The following is a 19,526-nucleotide window of genomic DNA, read 5'->3' as shown; positions in this document are numbered from 1 at the left end:
TGTGACTTTAGGAGAAATAATCTCCTCAAGAAAAATACTAAAGATTATAAATTCTTTTAGTTATCAAGGTTACCATCTAATCCATCTGAATTGTTAACTTCCTAAAATTAGCAATTCTTGGGTTTTTATCAAATATAAGGGTCTCATGATTCACCTATTCTGTATTTGGAAATTTTCTCACTTGATAAAATTTATTTACATCCCCATTTATATCATTTACTCATAGTCCTTTCAAGGTCACCTGTGAATATGCACCAATGAGGAGAAATTTGAGTTACCTGATTAGTGCATTTCAGACTGAAATCAAATAAGGCAAACTTTTGCCTTTCTTGTTTCAGCTCTTATATTAAAATCAAGTATCCTTTTTATAGTCTTCTTACCGCTTGGTTGTCTACATTTTTGTACAATTTGTTAGTTATTTTGATGTTTTAAAAGGCCCTTGTGTATCATGTTTAAGTGCAGACTATATCCCTAGGCACAGAAAGGCCATCATGTGTCTCACGGAGAAAATACATTTATTAGAGAAGCTTCATTCATACATAAATTATAGTGCTGCTGGCTGTGAATTCAGTGTTGGTGCATCAACAAATATGGATTAAATAAGTCATATTTAAACAGAAACATACATAAAACAATCCTCTATATTAGTTTACAAAAATGTTATACCCAAAGCTCACAGGAACCGAGCCCTGTAGTTCCCCTAAGAGCAAAAATGGCATCTGTATAGAACATGACTTTTATGAATAATGAGAGTCAGCTATAAATGGACAAGTAATAAAACTGAACATCAAAATACATGGGTATTTTCAAATTTTCTAGCTATGAACTGGTGATTGCATTAAGTCCAATGTAAATTCGATTTTCAAAAAATAGCTTGACCAATTTTTTAAAATTTTTTTTAATTGTTGATAGGCTTTTATTTTATTTACTTATTTATATGCAGTGCTTGGAATCGAATCTAGTGCCTCACACATGCTAGGGACGCACTGTGCTGCTGAGCTACAACTCCATTCCCCCCAAATAGTTTAACTTTTAAGGTTATACTCTGCAAAAATAAACAACTGGATGAATTTTCTAATAAAAACAAGGCAATTCCACCTTTGACTCATTTTGATAGAATAGGAACATTATCTTTTTATATACTTCTCAGCTGAAACATATTTACTCTTGAAATGGCAGTAGCCATCCATACTTACTCCTCCTATCTCCCAAGGTATAAACATTTGTGATAACAGGCCATGGACTTGAGGTTACTTTCTGTGCAGTCACATTAAGTGGCATTTATTCTTCATTGTCCTCACTCTACTGAGGAATCAGAGTGAAGATGGTCGTACTAGACTCAGGAAGCCAGAGTTCAGTGCTGGAACACAACTCCACCACTTACCAGCTATGGGGACATGTAGTCTGTCCCTGAGGTCCTTCAACTCCGCCACTTATCCACTGTAGGGACATGGTCTCTGTCCCTGAGGTTCCTCATTGACAAATAATGATGGAAATAATACTACCTCAAAGAGTTGAGAAGAGGGTTAAATTAGTTGACATTGATAGCGCACTCAGAAGACTGTAAGTACCATTTTTAAGATGTTTAATCTGTCATTATTGTTATATCATAACAACCCTATATAAAAGACAAAAACACATTCAGTGATGTGTTAGTGGCTGAATGATCATACAGAAGAAGTCTAAGTGTCTTGAAATTTGGTTGACTCTGCAGGACTCTCTCTTCCTCTTGTCCTTGCTCAGCATCTACATTATAGGTCATCGAAAGAGACGTTGATCGTCTACTGATCAAATCTATACATGATATAAAAACAGAATGAATTAAGCCCAAAATTGTTCTTTTTCCCTTGTGAATCATATACTTTACTACTACCAAACTCTTCTAAAAGCTGAATCTGATTTAGAGTTCCTCCCTAGAACCTCTCATGATTCTCATTGCTGATACATATTCGAAACTCTTTATTGACATTATTTCCATCAAAGATTTCCTGATTTGACCCTCTCCATATCAAGAGAAACCACTTCCAAAACTATGAGAGTCAAGAGTTCTGACAAACTCTCTACAAAGGAGCACACCTAGAGGACTGGTTGGTTTTACTTCTAGATAAAATGTTGCCAAAACATCATCACCAATTTAAGCTTAACTAACAGATAAGAGGAAATGGGACCCAACACAATGTCTTTATGAACAATTTATGGTTCAGCCTTAAGAAAGATAAGTAAATAGGGAAGGAGAAATTGGGTGTCATGTTTCTATGCCTGTTATCCAGGATGGAATGACCAGTGCTCTGGATGCTGCTGTGTTAAAACAGAAGAAAATGAGCAAGGAACACAAGAAGGTGAATTTCTGTTCAACAGAAAACATCTTTACAGTGATAATAACCTGTTTGAAAACTACCTCAAAAGAAAGTCTGATTTTTTTTTTTAAGGAGCTAAAGAAGCTGCCTAGCATTTTTAGAATGATAGTTTTGATGAATAAAGTAGGAGCTGGGAGAATATGTAAAGTAAGGGCAATCATTTAAGACCAAATTCTGAATCATATCCTTTATGGATGATCATGAATATGCAGTGCTCATGGGCTTAGTCTCCAAACGTTTTCCAGGTAGTAAAAAGGAAATTGAAGTACATAAAGAAATTTATACATCTTAATACACCTTTCTTTTTCAAATGAAAAAAAGATTTCTTATAAGCTCTCTAAATAACACAAGTGAGTTATAGCTCCAATTTTAAAACTGTGCAAACACAGTGATAGTGTGTCATCAAAAATTGAGGGTCAGTTTTAATCTCATTCTTTACAAAAGACCATGTTTTAAAAATTCAATTTGATGCAATATTATTACCTTCACAATTCCATTTTTGAGTGTGAACTTCCTGATTGGTTTTTAATCCAGTGCTTTTTAAGAGGTCAATTACAAATGGCTAATTACCAGAATAAACCAGGAATTTGTAATAGAGTACCACTGCTGTGATTCAATAGTCTACTCCTTGGAGCTCAAGGTTAACGTTCAGTCATGAAGTAAAGACAAACACCCAATTTGGATCCCAAGGAAATTTATAGGTGCTTACTAGAAATAATGTGTTTCCCAACATAAAAAGATGATTAACCAAACATTTACTGTTTACTCACTGTGAGTTTGGATACAGCAACCTGCCAACCACTAATTCATTACTGTGTTTTACTTAGAGCTGCTTCAAGGCTGAGAATGTTTTTGTAGCCAATACTGCCAGGGCCTCACATAAAAACTCTCAGCACTCAGATTTCCGGGTTACAGGGTTCACTGGCCATAAAAGTATCTACAACTCTCAAGAGAGCTTTTTCAACTGTGGCACCATGTTCTGCCTCCATGCTAGGTGGGCTAGAGTGGCCGGGGAGTTTAGACCATGGTGGGTATCCCCAACTAATGTGGAGATTGGTGGATAAATAGTCCAGATGATTTGTCCCTTGAGTGGAACAATTCAGGGTGAAGTCTAATACTGTCTCTGAGATGTCTCCAGTGGACTTGAGCCAAAAACAGTAGCCAGATTTTTAGTTACCCAGTATTGGTTTCCTTTCCTCCTTCTCTCTTTTGTAGAGCTTCCTATTGGTGCTTCCTGGGGCCATCTCCTAATAAACTACCTGTTCTCACTTCCTAGTGTCAGATGTCAGCTTTGGGGAAATCAACCTGAGGTATTGCTATCTGTATACTTGAATATTAATGGGATTTTTATTTTAGATCTATTTTCCAAATTTTTATTAATGTGGCAATTACTTTTAAGGTTTAAAAAAAAATGTTACACAGACAAGAACATGCACAAACTAGTATATTCAACAGTAGATGAATTTCACTAAAAAATGATGAGTAAAAGAAGGCATAACAAAGGGACACTCAATATGATGGATAAATATTCATTTTCTAAGCTGGTGAGATGAATCTTGAAGGTTGCCAACCAGAGCAGATGATGCTTTTAGGAAATCACACCAAGGAGAGATCCTGGGTGCTGTTTCCTGTTGTACTCATTGATTGGAGTCATGGTTATATGGATATATCTATTTTGCGGTCATTCACCAAGTTCTACCCTTATTTTTATGTGCTTTTGTTTGTTTGTTTCTATATTATTTTTCAACAAATTTTATTTTTAAAATGAGGTTACAATTAAGTAGTCCTGAGTGTTCATCATTCCCAAAATATTCTTTTCTAATTTGATTTTATCTTGGATGGCACAGGAAAAAAAATTATATGAATGCCATGTAACCCATTACAACATACTCTAATTTATTATCTCCCCGCAGATTCTCAAAATGAATCTGCCAGCCATCATTATTCCTGAATATATTGATTGACTTTATTGCTCACAAACTGGTGATCGTTTAACATTTTAGAAAAGGCAAATCCTGACTGATGTTCGATTAAAGCTTCAGACTCATGTGTTTTCCATGTTCACATATGGCCTTTGAAAAGGATTAACACACCAACTATTGTTATCTTCTAATCTTAGAAAAGCCGTAAGATTTCAACAGCTGCTTTAGATACAGGAAGCACTATTCTCTTACAATGTATAAGAAGAATCTCTAAAAACCAAACAATAAAAAATTTTAAAAAGAAAATACTACTCCATACTGCTGAGAAAATATTTGATAAAGAAAAGGAAGGGAGAGAAGTGTTTGTGTATCCTGAACGCCATTCACAAATTGGTTTTGTAGAAAATTATGTCAAAACATAATTAATTTAAACCCCATGGTTGATAAAATTTAATGTTTTCCTCACTCTTAAAAGAAGGCATTTTCCTAACCAAAAAACCATTCTCTACTGTTTCTTCTCACAAGTTTCCTATCAACTGTCATGGATGGATTCTCTTTGCAAGGTCGCTTACATTAACATCCTGCAATCTTTCTGTCTCTGGGACTCTTCCTGTCTGTGATGTGTTGATACAGGAATGAGCACATGCTATATCCTTTTATCAAATTTTGCCTGCCTCTCCATCATCTGGAGACCTCATCACAGCACAAACTGCTGCCTTACTCTGCCCCAGAGCTTCCGATTCAGTAGGTCTGGGGAGGAAATAGACACCTTGCATTTCTTAAATTTTCTGGGCAGTGAGGTGGATTCTGGTCCTAGGGCTGCACTTTAAGAACTGAAACCCAATATTCCATTTCTTTGTAATTCATCAAGTGCTCTAAAGCCTAGTCTCCCTTATACACAAACCTCCAAGATAATCATTTACTTCGGGGCTCTTTTGATAGCTTTTCCAGGCAGCAAAGAGCCTAGTCCATGTAGCATTGTTGCCAGATACTCACTTTCATTTTCCATTCTTTTATTTCTGAATAACTCCCAAAAAGTAATATTCCAAATTCAATATTACTTTTTAAAGAATTACTTTTAAAAACCTAATCTTTCTCCCTCTCTCCTCCCTGGGTGTTCTTTCCTCTCTCTAAAGAAAACTTCTAGTTACATATTCTATCCATCCCTTTTGTTTTAGATGCAAAGAATTTGTCAGGACTCAAGCCATGGTCGCCAGGAGCATCATGATTATGTCTCAGAGATATCACCTCCTCCCAGTCTTAATTCTTCCCATGCTTACATTAACTTCTTTCCTTTTCAATCTCATGTCCCTAACTGTATTACATGACTCAAAGTTCTTTTGTAAATAGCAACAACTTCCTGCCTGCAGTGTTTACTCATTCTCAGCACTTCTTTCTCAGCTTCTGACATCTCTCAGTTGGTAGCACCAGAATGTTCCACCACCTTATTTGCTTTCATTATTGACCCTGAAAACATGCCACCCCAAAGCCTTATCATCCTTTTCAAAGTACACCCTTTCCATGTAGATTAAAAACTCTCAATGTGAATTAAAATTGACCTCTCCCACAAAGCAAATCCAGATAAACTGCATCTCATTCAAGATAACTTTAGCAATCTTTGGTAATGGACACAATCCAAACATACCTGTGCATATGTGTCTCTGGGGATGTGCTCATGTATGTGTTGTCTATTCTGATTTAAAAAAAAAAAAATTTTTCTCCAGGTAAGGAAGTCAGTCCCTCTTTATTTCCTTTGCTATTTATACCCTGTACACAATAGCGAAACCAAAGATGATACTGGTATTGAAAATAAGGATCCAGGCCCTCATTCCCCTGTTGAAGATTTACACCTGAGAAAAGCCAAGGCAAAAGCAAAAAGGTTTATTTAGAAGATAGAAGGGAGAGAGAGACAAAGACTCCTGGTAGAGGAGAGGGTCCAAAGATGGTACCTGCGGGAGTGGAGGTGTCCTGCCCCTTTTAAGGATTTCAGATTTCCTTTATTCTCATCCACCCTCTTCTTATCTTGCCTTCTTGACCAAAAGTTAGAATGATCCAAGGGTGAAAAGAGCAGTCCAGAAGAACAGGCAGGAAGGGAGCTCCCCAGGGGGCATTCATTAACAACTCCTTGCTGCTGGGGAACAATTTCCTGAAGGCAGGTAACCTTAGCAACAGGTTGGAGGAGAGGGAAGTGCGCTGGAGGTATTAGCATATTATTTCTTTTGAATTAGCCCCCATCCTCCTGATCTCATCACTCATTATATTCACTGACTGCCCTTTTACCCGGGCCTCAAAAGTATCATGCAATTTACACTTTTTTTTTTTTTTTGAGTTAGAAAAATTTGACACAAGCACATCATGCAGGAATAACCAATGGCTACTAGATTCCATCTAACCTCCTGAACCACATTGGTCTTTATGCTACTGGTCATAAATTCTATTTATTGCTGCACTAATGGGGGGACAATTATCTTAACAAAATGTGTCATTTACCTGCATTATTGGTATAAATTATTTTGGATTGAGAACCACTGGAGTGTAAAATTATTAAGTCAATTTATATAAATTTGATAAAAATTCAGGTTTTAAACAAACATAGATGGAAGATCAAATTGTAGTCTAGAGAGATAGGGTATGAAAAGGCAGGCAGGTACAGACAAACAAACAAATGGATAGACAATCCTATTAAATTCTAAGAGAAAAGAAGTACAACATAAACATGGGATGCGTAAAATGTAGGTATAATAGTATGGTACTAAGAAAGGTTACATTGGATTTCTGTTACTCTCATACCCTAGGAAATATAAGTTCATTTTATATAAGCTAAAGTGAATAATGGATGAGGCTTCTTTATGCAAGGTTTGTTGATTGAATTCATTTTCTTGATTATACATTTTGTGCCAGATGCCACATCTGAAAAGACAGTCCTTCCTGCCTCCAAGGCATGCACAGTGTATTGCAGAGGGAAAAAACTAAACTAAAATAGGATGTATAAGTACTTTAGGTTAGAGGATCAGAAACTGGATTGCAGCACATGGGGACTGAGAGATGAGAAAATAAGTCTGTACTATTCCTTCAAGTTGTTTGGTGAAGACTTAAAAGTGTGAAAGGCATAGAATAAAGAGAAAGGTTATTTTTTTAAAATAGGATAAAGGAGATGGTTTTAAGGTTGGCATTGGGGTGGCTAATAAAAGGAGCAATGGTGAAGTGACAGGAAGGAGGGAAATTGATGGAGAGTGACAGATTGTTGGAGAAAGGAAGGAAAAAAGGACCAAATGAACAAAGGAATCTAGAACCAGATAGGGGAGGAGAGGGAGGAAATACCCTTCATTTACATCTCTTAAGATCAGCAAAACCAAAACACAAATCAATGTTCCAGTACCTTATTCTGCCTTACATGAAATCAGAAGCCCTCTTTTCTTCCTGCACTTTGTATCCTAATTTATATCTGCAAAACACCAAGACTTCTGCTTTGGAAACTACAAAGATAAACTATGCTGCTTCTGGCTTTTATACTTTTCCTAATGCCTAACATTTCCTAAGTTGTCTCCCTTCCACCATTCATGCCATTTGGTCATGATCAAACAGGTCTCAGGTAACCAAGAGACATGAGGATGGGTATCCTCGCTAATAGAAAAAGACAAGACATAAAATCTGGGAAAACAATCAAGCCTGCAGAATATTTTTTTTTTTTTTATGTGGTGCCAGGGATCAAACCCAGTGCCTCACACATGCTAGGCAAGCACTCTACCACTGAGCCACAACCCTGACCCCCAGACTATGTTCTTTTAATTGTTAAGGAACAGAAACTTATCTCAAGAAGTTATCTCAAGTAGATAAGTAAATAAATAAGCAATGCTGAAGTAAATTAAGTTAAAAGAGATGCTTATAATATATTAACCATATTCATACTTTGGGGCACTAATAACATCAGAAACCCCTGGGGGAAACCCTATTAACTTCATTGGTTCTACCTCCTCCACAAGCAGAGTGCTGTCTCTTCCACAGGGGGCCCCTTAGTTACCAACTGGCTTCTGCTTACTCCGTTTCTGCACTGGAGTTACTTAGTCTATAAAGTACCAAATAAAAACTGATCTCTCTCTAATTCTTTCAAGAATTTTCAGGTAATTATCACAAGGCTATGTGGATCATTTACTTAGGTTTTTTTTTGTTTTTAGTTCCAATTTAGGGAAAATATTAATTGGCTGAATTCATTTCCTCATACCATCGCATAGATTGTTCCCTAATCTATAAATTTGTTGGCCATTTGCAGATAACTTTGAGCCAAACAGTTGTAGCAATGGGGCCGAGGTCCCATGATGAAAATAGGATTACTCCACAAGAAGAGAGAATGTGGCATGGGCATGACAGATATTACAATGGTTTGGCTTATCCAATGCAAGATGGTGTTCAAGGCATATGAGACTACTGTTTCCTAAACTGAAATGATAAAAATCATGAATCTAAATTTCAGAAACCAACATTTTTCTATTTAAACTGAGATAGTAGTGAATTGGCAAATGAGTGAAAGATCTCCTGATAGAGATTGTTAGCTTCTCACAATTCAAGAGGATGAAGCATCGGACAAGAAGAGGGCTACTGGATTCTTGCTCTGGTAGCTCACTTAAGACCAGTTGAGTATGTATGAAATTAAAATGTATGAAACAGAAATGTCTCTCAGTCTGGTGGGACTCTTCCCTGACATAATGGCCATTGGAACCAGGAAGAATACAGGATGCAGTCACACCATGTCCCTGAATCAAAGGTGTGCTAAAGAAATTTACCTGGGAACTTTGACATCAACAATTATGAGAAAAGAATACACAAAAGCAGAATGAAATGTTTCCTTTTGGAGATACCTATGATTTATTCCTTCCCCCTCTATTTCTGGTTCCGAAGATTACGTTTTTCAATACAGTAGCCCCAAATCACATGTGACTAATTAAATTGAAATTAGTTAAAGTGAAGTTAAATTTAAAATTCAGTTCCTCAGTGACACTAGCCATATTTTAATAAGTAGCCACTAGTCACATGTGGCGAGTGATCACTAAGGTGGAGAGTGCAGATGTAGAATATTTCTTTCCAGAACATTAATATGCAAACAGTAATAAACATCAAATTATTTTGATGAATTTCAAAAGTCCATCTGGAATATATATTTATGAGAATCATAAAAACACCAAAACAGGAGAAAGGTAGGGGACCATTCACTGAAGGAATTTTAGAATATATGTAAATCTGCTATAATTAAAACAACATTAAATATTAAAGAAATAGAACCATAGATCAGTGGACAATTAGTACGGAAATACATTTAAATATACATGGGAATTGCAACATCATAAAATATGTCTTTTTAAATCACTAGTATCAAAATATTGGTAATAAGTTTTGAAAGAAAACAAAATAATGATTTGCTACTTACTGCACATCAATAAAAAAATTTTTTTCCAGATAAGATTAAAGATCAAACTGCATTTAAAACAGTTTAATAATCTTGGGATGAGAAAGATGGAAAAGAATTCTTAAAGAAGACATGAAATCATGAATAATAGGCATAATTATGGATTAATATTGGGAAAAAATCCTGAGTCAAAGACTTGCAGATGCAAATTTTTAAATGGTTTGTTTTGCAATATGCCTAGTAACAAAAAGAGATCATCATTTGGAAATGACTTTAACATGTTCTGAATTTCAAGGATAAGGAGAAAGTTCTAAAAGGAATCCAAGCAGGAAAAAAAATATATAGTTTCCCAAAGGAAAGAAGACATTCTGGTCAAGATTCCTTTGAATAGCTACAATAATTATATAACTAAGCAATAAAAATAACTTCAATTCTGAAAGTATTCTGAATTAGAAAAAAAATAGTATAGGCCACTTTGACCACAATGCAATAAAAGTAGGAAATACTTTTAAAGTACAATTTTTAAAATCCAATTGAATAGCAATTTTAGAAAACAAACCCACACTGTTCTAAATAATTCCTAGGACGAGGAAGATTAAAGCTATAATTACAGACTGTTTAGAAAATAAGTATAATGAGGAACCTTTGGTGCCTGAAGATGAAGAACTTTCTTGGCCTACTGGATTCTTTAAAATATAATACTAATAAGATTGTGAAGTAAAAAGAAATGAGAATACTCAAAGAATTCATCTATTAGACTCCCTCTTGCAGGAAAACAAAGAAGTAATCTTCTGAAATCTTCCACTGGGACAGGAAAGGAGAGCCCATCTCTGTTTTATCCTTAAACTCATCAAAAGCTGTGCAAGCTGGTGCTTGGGTTTCCCATCGCTCCTTCCATACTGCAAAAGCAGTTATAGCCTCAGAGAAAGTCAAAGAGGAAAAAACAACTAGCAATATTGGACATTGAACATGCAATAGTTGAAAATACAAATGCAATAGATGAAATAAATTGCAGAATCGGTGGAGTCTATAAAGGCAGAAGAAATGCAAACAAATGAATCAAGGAACCCCTTTGTTTTTGTTTTCTTGGGTTAATTCACTTTGTGCTTTTATCCTTTCCAAATTCGTAATCCTTGATTAATGTGTTTGTTTTTTAAATGTGTTATATATCTTTAAATGTGATTAGACTTATTAACCAATTGTATTTGAGGATATTTAAAATTTGTGTGCTATTCTCATCATGGTATAACTGTCTTGGAAAAGTTTTAGGAAAATATTTTATTTTCCTGCTTTGTGAATTACCTATGTGTATGTGTGTATATGTATGTATATGTATACACACATATATAATATTTTTTAAATTTTTTTAAATGAAAATTAAGAGACATGATGAATAGAATTAGATACTAAAAGGTAGATAATAGAAGTCCTTGAAAAGACAAAAGGAAAAAATATGAGATATTTGAAGTTATTATGACCTATTCCCCTGATTACAGAATGATCAATGACCTTTAAATTCAAAGATTTATAGAATTAAAAATGGAATAGTTAAGAAAATCCACTCTATACACATTACAGTAAAACGTAAGAATATCAACATCATAGATAATGAGTGACCTTTGCTTCTTATGCTCATTTGTTTCCTGCATTGACTGTTTGATTAGAAAAATAGCACAAAAGAACGAAAAGCTAGGAGTCACCTTCCCCTGAAATCCTTCTCCACCCAACTCCTTCTGAGGACAGATGAAATATTCCCATTTCAGAGTCCACAATATCCTGTTCTTATCTCATAAATTGCTTTTACTCTATTATGTACATCCCCACTTACCAGCATGTTGGGTGGTGAATATTAACCAGGGTGACACAGCAAAAGCTTGGGGCATATGTGTCTGTTAATCTGCTTGCCCTGGTCCTACTGCAGGGTTACTGATCCTGAATCTTTAGGACGATAGTATAGCTTTTAAAAAAAAATACTTCAAGATTTGCCTTGGCTAAAACCATCAACAGAGAGGGAAGACACTACATTCCCAGGAGTTGCACAGTGCCTGGTGTATATAAAAAGGATCAGAAAAGTATCTGTTGAATGATCACCTGGAATGTAGATGCGCATTGTTTCGAATGACGGCTGAATGACATTCATGTCTCTGACACTCATAGCAATTTGTTTTGTAGTCTGAAAACCTAACATCATTTGTCAAACCTACTCTTAAGTCATCAGTGTGATCTAACACTGCTACACAATTTGTGTCAAGGATCAAGCTTTATTTCACTATTGACATCTATCTGGAATCTTGGGTGAAAGTGAAATTTAAATGCTATATTTGGGGTAACTTTAACAGAGATCACTCCTGTATCTTTGCATTCCAGATGCAGCTGTGACTACAAATTGTTTTAGTCCAGGGACGAGATTTCCCACTTGCCCTAGATTAATACAATAGAGATTTCTGGTTTAAAAAGGTATTGCATTTGGGATCTCATAAACCAAAAAGGGACTAAAATTGCTTAATGTATCAAGAAAATAATAACTTGTCCTTCTTTAGAATTTCAAATGAGAGTAGTGAATGTTGTCATCCCAAGTGGAAGATGCTCCAAAACAACTACTTATATCCAACTATTCCTTTGGGGAAGAATACATGTATGGGTCTCCACCCATAGGGAATATTTAAATTAGTTAAATAATCAAATGTTTAGGAAAATCTGGAAAGTTCTTTGACAGTTTGGTACCTTATACATGTCTATTGTTCTCTAGTTTTCAGAGTTTCTTCCTCTGTATTTTCTTCATAGGACATTTATAGCCAATCCACGGGGTTTGTACAGCAAGGATTATTATTGCTCCTTCATTACAAATGAACACTTGAAATTTCATCTTGACAAATGATTGACTCAGAGCGTTCCAGCAGACCTGGGAAGGCCACTAGGTCCTCTGATCCCCTGAGTTGGGCTCTCTCCATCACTCCATAGTTCCCACAGGATTCTGCCCAAATAAGTGAGGGAATACGGACAGTTCTACATATTCCATTGTCTTTTACTCTCAAATCTACTCCTCACTTCTTCCAACAGGTATATCTGAGAATAAGCTAGTCGTCAATCATATAGAATCTAAAAGATAATAAACAAAGGACAACAGCAGAGGAGGTAGAGAGGGAAGATGGGAGGGGAGGGGAGGGGAGGGGGATAGTAGGGGATAGGAAAGGTAGCAGAATACAACAGTCACTAATATGCCATTATGTAAAAATGTGAGTGTGTAACAGATGTGATTCTGCAATCTGTATTTGGGGTAGAAATGGGAGTTCAAAACCCAATTGAGTCAAATGTATGAAAGATGATATATCATGAGCTCTGTAATGTTTTGAACAATCAATAAAAAAAAGAATAAAGAACTTTCGCTCATGGTTGGGATAAACTTCCTATGTGATATATCCACATGAACAAGTTTCCTCTTCCCACATCTTATGGACATAATGTTTGCATTCACCCCCCACCCCCACCCCCCCGCCACACACACACACACACACACACACACAAATTCATATGTCCAAATCCTAACTTCTAACATGATGGTATTGGGATCTAGAGCTATAGGGAGGTAATTAAGGGCCTTACAAGAATCAGCTCTCTGCTCTTTACCACATAAGGATACAACAAGGCAGCCATCTGTACAACAGGAAGCCCGCTCTCACCAGACACAGGATCTGCCAGTACCTTGATCTTGGATTTTCCGGCCAACTGAACTGTGAAAAATAAATTTCTGTTGTTTAAGCTACCCAGTCTTTGATATTCTGTTATAGCAGTCCAAACTAAGGCATTATAATTTTAAAAAAAATGCTTAAAAATCCTAACAGCCAACTAATATCTTTAAAATTATTCATAATTTCTGGCTAACATTAGTATAAAGCCCTTAGTGTGTGCTAGAACCCTGGATCTTTCTACAAATCTCACTTAATCCATGCCTCAGTCTTATGACTCTATGCTTACATTGTCCCTGCTTTCATAAGAGGTAAATGTGGATGCACACTCATAATCACCATGCTCAGTGCCAGCAATAATCATAAAACTATATTAACATGACCTCATGCCAAAACTAGTTTTCATAAACAGTGAACTGTCCATGATTCAGGTGGGAGAGAAAGACAGAGGCAGAGTACACAGCTGAGGGGTATTTAAACTTTTATGCCCAGGGGGAGCTCTAAAGCAGATGTGGAAATTGGTGGAGGAGTTCATCACAGGACTCTGTTGTACCAGTGGGAGAACTGGTAATCCATAGGCTGAAGCAGGAATTAGTGTCAGTGAAATGTCACTTAATGAGAACAGTAGATCCCTCAAGAAAAGAGAAATTATAAGTTAAGGATTCATCTATTTTTACAAAATTTTTCACAAAATGCATGTAACTGACTAGATATGCTAGAGGAACAGATTAATGATGCTTTTAAAGCTTTCCTGTTTCTGGACTTTGACACTAATTTGGGCTTGCTTTTAATTTTTAAGATCAATTCCAATAGAGGTAGAATGAACGGCTGATTCCTTCTGGTTCAGTGGGCTACTTTTCCATTAGATTTTATATTTTTTCAGGCAGCCATTAGCAGCATTCCAGGACTGGGGTGTCAGATAACATATGCCAGGCCGATCAGGCAGCACATCAGTGGGCTAGCAATCCATTCATCCTGTTCCCCGATTCATACAGCTGAGCCCAAGATGCAGCTCCTGTCAGCCTTAAAACCTCCCTCTGACTCATTCTTGGATTGTCTCTCTGAGACTACGAAGCAGAACAAGAAATACCTGGGGCGCCAAAATCTGCACATTTCATTTCAGACCGGTTCAGACAGCTGGGTCTCCAGAGACTCTGGGCCCATGCACGGAAGTGAAAAACTCCTGTGAGAATCAGCAGAATTCCCACATGGAACTGTTTTCTTTCCTCTTAGATCGAAGATGAATCCAATAGCCATATCTAGGGTTTCTACCTTAGCCAGCTGCTTCAAGTTCACTCAGAGCTCTTTGGCAAATATACTGTGGAGGTCCAGACTGGAAATGCCTCCCTCAACTCCAATCACCTGAGCAATGGGACTCAGTGGAATTTTTATGCCATCTCAATATTGTAAATGGAATTTCAGAGGCAAGGACACATTCATTCAGAATTTATTTCTTGAGTATACACCACAAGCCACACACTTGGCTCAAATCCAGTATTTTACAGATTTGCATCAATAACTTGAAGGTTAAACTGCTTCAACCATATATGTTAAATCATGCAGGTGTAGTTGAGGTACAATAACAATGAGTCATCCCACAATCTATTGCCATAATGAAAATGACCATTGAACTATAAATGGTATAGATCTTACATCCTGAGTTACAGGGACAAGAACAAGAAGAGGCCTGATCTTAGTATCAGTATCGTTATGTACGCATTCAAATTCTGTCTCATCAAAGGGGAATTATTTACAATTTGATATTCCCAATAAGTTAAAACTTTATAGATAAATAATCTCTAAATGCTAAGCCTTCATATTCCTCATCCTGAGAATTACTTAAACCCACTTTTTTTTTAAATAGCACACTGCTAGATGGTAAATTAACAGTGGCCCTGTCTCTTTAACTATAGAAGAGCTAAGACAATATTTTTCTTTAATATAATCAATCTGAATTAAGATGGGCCTTCTACAGGGATAAACTTGAAAACATAGTTATAAATAAATATATAGATTAATAAGTGAGCAAGTCTAAGATCTCCTTCTATCATAACATCCTCCTTCAGTATGAATGATTTCATTTGCTTTTTAAATAGATAAATACAAAAACAGCGTTTTTCCCTTGGCAAGAAAAAAAAATTGTTTTGTATTATTTACCTAGACTGCATCTGTGTTTCTAAAAAGGAACTGTAAATACATTTCTGGAGCAAGACATGTTTCTGTGATAATGTGAGTAATGCTTCTGAAACACGCTAGAGATTATTAGAATGCTTTCCAGAAGCTGCTATTGAACTCAGTCAGTTTAGCAAGAATACAAGATTAAGATAAAGGTGCTCTCAGCATTTTCTACTAAATTTCCAGGAGAGTGCTACAACTGGAAGTCTTCCAGGAGAGCACACAGCAGAAGGTGAGGGCCAGGAGTGTCTGAGACATTCACAGGGCAATCTGATTCCAACCCACTTTGAGAACTACATGGGCCAGACGGCCCTCTTCAAGGGGCTGCTGGGTATGAACAGCCCAGTTTATGTGACATCTGCAGCCACACAGACTGGGTGAATTTTCAGCCTGTTCTGAAAAATTTATAATATGGTGATCGATGCATCCATCTTCTAATCAGTGTTCAACCTTTAATTGGACAAGCGCTTCAAAGAATGCCAAAGAGAAATAAAATAGCTGATGCCTGATAGAGAGTCTGTATCTTGTGCACAGACTCTCCCAAGCCAGGCCAGATCTGGGAGAATCGTGCCTTATAGGGAGTTTTCTCACGTCGCTCAGATCCCCTAGGACTGTGTGGTGGTGGTAACAGGCACCCTTCTAGATCATGGCCTATTTCTGACCAGCATTTACTGGGCTCACAGATGTACCTTCATGGAACTGAGAGTCTTACGTGAGGAGGTGGGGAAATAGCAGATAAATGACAAACTAGAAAATGCCCCAATATGATAATTTGGTTGATTTCATATAAAGTTATAAAATGGCACTGATTTGAAGAAGGTGATCAGGGATCCCTTCAGGGAGCTCTGAAGCTAATATGGCCAATAAGAGGGGGCCCCACATTGTGCAGACATGGCCAGGCCTTCAGACTCCTGACTCCATAGGTCCCTGAATGTGGTCCAGTCTATAACTATAGAATCCCTGAATCCCAATGGACTGACAGCTCTGACAGCTCTTCCAGGGGCTAGACATTGAAGCTTTTCTTTTTTTTCCATATATATATATATATATATATATATATTTGTTCTAATTAGTTATACACAAACAGCAGAATACATTTTGACATATCACACGTAAATGCAGTATAGCTTCTCATTAGTCTAAACAATTAGACCAAACAATTCAACATGATGTAGCGTTACACTGGTCATGTGATCACATATGCACATAGGGTAATAATGTCGGATTCATTCTACTATCATTCCTACCCCTATGCCTCCTCCTGTCCCTTCCCTCCCATCCCTTCTCTCCCCTCTAGGATATATAAAGAAATCTAAAATCTTAACAGCAAAAATCCAATAACCCCATCAACAAATGGGCAAAGGAACTGAAAAAGATAATTCACAAAAGAAGAAATACAATCAATCAACAAATATACGAAAAAATGTTCAACATGTAGCAATTAGCGAAATGCAAATCAAAACTACACTGAGATTCCATCTCACTCCAGTCAAAGTTAAATTTTAAGTGTAATTAATGAATTTAATTAATTAATTAGCTGAATTTTTAATTTTAATATCTTTTAAATTGGACTGTATCTTACTAGTATCAGAATCATAATAATATAAGCAACAACAAATCTTGGCAAGGATGTGTGGTAAAAGGTACACTCATACATTGCTGGTAGGATGGCAAATTGGTGCAACCACTCTGGAAAATAGTATGGAAATTCCTCAGAACACTTGGAATGGAACCCTAGTTGACTCAACGAGCCCACTCCTCCGTTTATACCCAAAGGACTTAAAAGTAGCATACTGCAGTGACACAACCACATAAACATTTATAGCTGCTCAATTCACAATAGCTAAAATATGGGACCAATCTAGGTGCCCTTCAACAGATGAATGGATAAATAAAATGTGACATATATACACAATGGAATATTACTCAGCCTTAAAGAAGAGTGAAATTATGGCATTTGCCAGTAAATGTATGGAACTGGAGAATACTATGCTAAGCAAAATAAGCCATTCCCAAAGAACCAAAGGCCGAATATTTTCTATGATATGTGAATGATAATTCACAATAAGGGGCTGGAAAGTAGGTAATGGAGGTAATTTGGATTAGCAGAAGACCTTTCTTTATAGAAAATCTGAGTGGGACCTCACAGCATCCATGTGAGACTTTAAAGCATAGGAGTTATACAACTTAGCTCACTATATTTCATCAATTCTAAGATGCAGTTTAGAGTTAAATTTTAAAATTTAAAGATGATTTTAATATCTTTTAAATTGGACTGTACGTTCCTAGTATCAGATAATCCTCATGGGTCAAATAGTCATCATTGCCTCTGCATCTACAAACATCAACAGTGCTTGCACCAAAACTTACAGGTCTCAGCAATATGGGAGAAATGCCTGGACACAATGTCTGCACCACTCTTTTAAAACACAGGAACCAAATGATTATGGGAAAGGGATGGAAGATGGCATGTCAGACAAGTTCAGCAATGTTTCAGGTTTCCTAACAAAAGAGTCAAAAATCAGCAAACCACGTAAGTCTAGCACCATTGGTTTTTAGTTCTGTGATTTCCTTTAAAATAACAGTCTATTGCCAGGCTCAGTGGCCCACACCTATAATCCTGGTGGCTCCGGAGGCTGAGGCAAAGGATCTCAAATTCAAAGCCAGCCTCAGCAAAAGTGAGACTCTAAGCAACTCAATAAGACCTTTGAAAGAATGAACAAGGCTGGTCATTGTCAGAGCAAATGCCCGTTTATTGAGGAACAGTTCTGCATATCTATAGAGTCGAGGGTGGTTTGACAGTTGGCATGGGGTGCTTTTTTATTGGTGGGTAAGGATCAGGTGAGCAGCAGGGCTAGTCTGATTGGTGGGTAAGGATCATGTGAGCCAGCAGGGCTCTTCTTGGGGGATGGGGAAGTTACTCTTTGGAGCTGGGGCAACTCCCAACAACCTTGTCTCTAAATAAAATACAAAATAGGGCTGTGGATGTGGCTCGGTGGTCAAGAGTTCCTGAGTTCAATCCCCAGCACCAAAAATAAATAAATAAACAAACAAATAAAGTAAAATAACAGTGTATCACCAAGTTCTTGAGGAGAACACTGTGCATCATCAGAGACTGAATTCAAAAGTGACCACTGAAAGAGTTGGCTTTGAATATGAATACCTTTATTTTATCTTTTTCCAATAGATCATTACACAGATTATAAAATAACTTTTCAAAATCTAAGTCCATTTTAAATATCAATACTCTTTCCTGCACAGCATCTTACAATATGGATTCCCAACTCCTCCCTTCCATCTCTCAGAACATTGGTGTCAATTATCTTACTTAAACTATAATCACTTAATAATGTTGCTATTATTGTTTTGAATAAAATTTTATCTACTAGATCAGTTAAGAAAAAAAAGAAAAGATACTATCTTACCTTAATTTATTCCTTCTCTAATGTTCTTTCTTTCTTTGTGCAGATAAGACCTTTGACCTATATCATTTTCATTCTTTCTAAGGAAATAATATTTCTTACAAGGCAAACCTATTGTGGGAAAAACAATTCCTCAATTTTTGTTCAAGAAAATCTTTATTACATCTTCACTTTTGAGAAATAATTTAACCAGACACTGAATCACTGAATTATAGGTTATTTGGGGGTTTTTTTGTTTTGTTTTGTTTTTGTACTGGGGATTGAACTCAGGGGCAGTCAACCACTGCACCACATCTCCAGCCTTATTTTGTACTTTATTTAGAGACAGGGTCTCACTGAGTTGCTTAATGCCTCACTATTGCTGAGGCTGGCTTTGAACTTGCAATCCTCTCCAGCCTTGACCTCCCTAGCCAGCTGCTGGGATTGCAGGCATGTGCCACCACACCCAGCTCTTCATCTTTAATTGTCTACAGTTTAAATATGATGCTGCTTTGTGTTCATGATTTGGGCTTCATGAGTTTGAACTTTATGGATTTATCATTTGGTATCTATTGTTAATTTTG

At 36.6% G+C, this 19,526-nt stretch overlaps 1 pseudogene; it reads right to left on the bottom strand.

Moving 5' to 3' along the window:
- The window catches only part of LOC110598109 (small ribosomal subunit protein eS4, X isoform-like), a 34,868-nt pseudogene extending 23,078 nt beyond the window's left edge, over positions 1 to 11,790 (bottom strand).
- Positions 11,791 to 19,526: the final 7,736 nt, after the last annotated feature.

Source organism: Ictidomys tridecemlineatus, chromosome 6 (assembly GCF_052094955.1).
Source record: "Ictidomys tridecemlineatus isolate mIctTri1 chromosome 6, mIctTri1.hap1, whole genome shotgun sequence".
In the NCBI taxonomy this organism is placed as follows: domain Eukaryota; kingdom Metazoa; phylum Chordata; class Mammalia; order Rodentia; family Sciuridae; genus Ictidomys; species Ictidomys tridecemlineatus.
This window is presented reverse-complemented; position numbering and strand designations above follow the sequence as displayed.